General features: G+C 43.8%; 1 non-coding gene across 1 annotated transcript; it reads left to right on the top strand.

The window, feature by feature from the left end:
* The first annotated feature begins 2,173 nt into the window (after window positions 1-2,173).
* LOC120267305 lies at window positions 2,174-2,280 on the top strand. Its single transcript, XR_005538436.1, has one exon. It is a non-coding gene; the product is annotated as a small nucleolar RNA R71 (small nucleolar RNA).
* Window positions 2,281-2,515: the final 235 nt, after the last annotated feature.

The following is a 2,515-nucleotide window of genomic DNA, read 5'->3' as shown; positions in this document are numbered from 1 at the left end:
CTACCAATCTCTGCAGAAATTCACACGACCATACGGAAATTACCAACGGGCGTGCGAGAATCACAAGGTCATTCACAGGGGCGAGTCCAAGTCCCTGTGCCTTCTCTGGATGAGCTCGCATTGCAAATCCATGGGCGTGCAGAAATTCCATACGCCAGTACGTTTTCTCTGGATGCCTTAGAAAATTCTGCAGGCTCTGCTAAAAATTTTTGAACATGATCACACACTCAGAGCTTGCCCTAATATGCAAATTTTACTAGTGAAAAACATGAGAAATAGCTCAAACGACCCAACTTTCGGCAAATCCATGTGAAAACACACGATGACAATTCAAAACACACAATAAAATCACATCACAAGTATATAAAAAGCAAGACACCAACACTCAACACTTTATTCATGCACACACTAAACTACTAAACTACAAAATCAGTAAGCACTTGGGTTGCCTCCCAAGAAGCGCTTGTTTAACGTCACTTAGCTTGACGTATCTTGTCTTACCTCACGGGGCTTCATAGATGAAAGTTGCCCTCTTACCCATGGCTTGGAAGCATGATGAGCAAAACTCTTGAGGGTAGTGGGTGAATTATCGGGCTTGGGACCACCTAAGAATGGTTCATCCAACTTCTTCAGTTCACGCATGTCTCCAACAGCCTTGGAGCATTTCGGGTGGCGTCTCCTAGCTCTCTTCATTTTTTAGAGCACCTTCTTCAAGATCCCCATGGCAGATGGTACTTCTTCCGTCGAACCAAGCATCATTAATTCTTCATTATCGTCCTCTTGGTCGAATAGACCCTCATACGGGTCTAGATTGAACATTTCCTACATGTATTCATCAACAATCTCATCAGTAGTGTCTAGAAAATACAAAGTATCATCGAAATCAAGAGAATGCAACATGGCTTCAGCAAGGCGGTATGTGAGCTTGTCATCTTCAACTCTAAAAGTTAGCTCTCCACCGTCCATGTCAATTAATACCTTGGAAGTCCGTAAGAATGGCCTCCCAAGTATTAAGGGTACATCCGCATCCTCATCAATGTCAAGCACCACAAAATCTATAGGAAATATATACTTTTCCACCTTGACAAGCACATCTTCGATGATACCCCTCGGATGTCTCACCATTTGGTCCGCTAATTGCAAAGTCATCCGAGTGGGTCTAGGCTAGCCCAAGCCTAACTTTTGAAAGAAGGTGTATGGCATGGCGTTGATACTGGCCCCTAAGTCGGCCAATGCCATTTCTTCACCTAGATTGCCAATATTAAACGGAATGATGAGGCTTCCCGGGTCTTTCTTCTTGTTCGGCATGTTCTTTTGCAAAACCGCCGAGCAAGATGCATCTAAAATCACTGAATCAGTCTCCTCTAACTTCCTCTTATTGATCAACAAGTTTTTCAAGAATTTTGCATACTTAGGCATTTGGGCCAATGCCTCAACAAAAGGAATATTGATGTGGAGTTCTTTGAACAAACCTAGGAACTTCTTTTACTATTCATCCTCTTGGTCATTCTTCAATCTAGAGGGATAAGGAAGTCTTGGCTTTAAAGGTAGGGGTGCCACCTCCTTCTCTTTTGCTTTCTCCCTTCTCAACCTCTATAACCTTGGGTGCGTGTTCATTGGGCTTCTCACTCGGAAGCTTACCCTCAACCTCAAGACCACTTCTCAAAGTGATCGCCTTCACATGCTCTCTAGGGTTTGGTCTCGGTGTTACTCGTCAAGCTTCCTTGTGGCCTTTCCGATAAGGACTTCGCAATCTGCCCTACTTGATTTTCATGATTATGCAAAGAAGTGGTGTGGTTACAAAGTGTAGCCTCAACTAATTAGAACCTTGCATGAGATGATTGCACAAAACTAGTTAAGGCCTTCTCCAAATCTTTTATTCGGGTCTCCAAACCTGAAACTCGGTTGTCCTCCACCACACCCGGTGTAAGTAGTCACGGCCGCCACTTTATTCGAAGTTAGGAGATTTAACTTCTTACTCAATGATTCTATTTGAGCCGCCAATGAGTTTACTGCATCTATCTCAATGATTCCTCATGCCATTTCTTCAATTAATTGACCGGCCTCATTGGGGGTCTTGCTACCTAAGGCACCTTCTGCTTCAACATCCAAGAGTTGCCTTGTACTCAGATTCAGACCGTTGTAAAAGGTCTGAACAATCATCCACTCCGGGAAGTCGTATTGTGGGCACTTTCTCAGGAGCTCCTTGAACGTTTCCCACGTCTCAAATAGAGACTCCAATTCCAACTGTACAAAGGACGAGATCTCATTCCTAAGCTTTGCGGATTTTCCGAGAAGGAAATATCGGGTAAGAAAAGCTTCTACCATCTCCTCCCATATGGTAATCGAGGCTCTAGGTAATGAGTGTAGCCACTGCTTTGCTTCGCTCTCTCCTTTAGGGAAAATAGGAAAGCTTTCAGCTTGATGGCATCATCCATCACCCAGTTTATCTTCAGCATATCACACACCTCAAGAAACTTCTCTATATGACTGTTTGGATCCTCATCGGCCAAAC

The sequence above is a fragment of the Dioscorea cayenensis genome, chromosome 1, assembly GCF_009730915.1.
Source record: "Dioscorea cayenensis subsp. rotundata cultivar TDr96_F1 chromosome 1, TDr96_F1_v2_PseudoChromosome.rev07_lg8_w22 25.fasta, whole genome shotgun sequence".
NCBI lineage: Eukaryota > Viridiplantae > Streptophyta > Magnoliopsida > Dioscoreales > Dioscoreaceae > Dioscorea > Dioscorea cayenensis.
The sequence above is the reverse complement of the archived record's forward strand: the minus strand, read 5'-3'. Positions and strand labels throughout refer to the sequence as shown.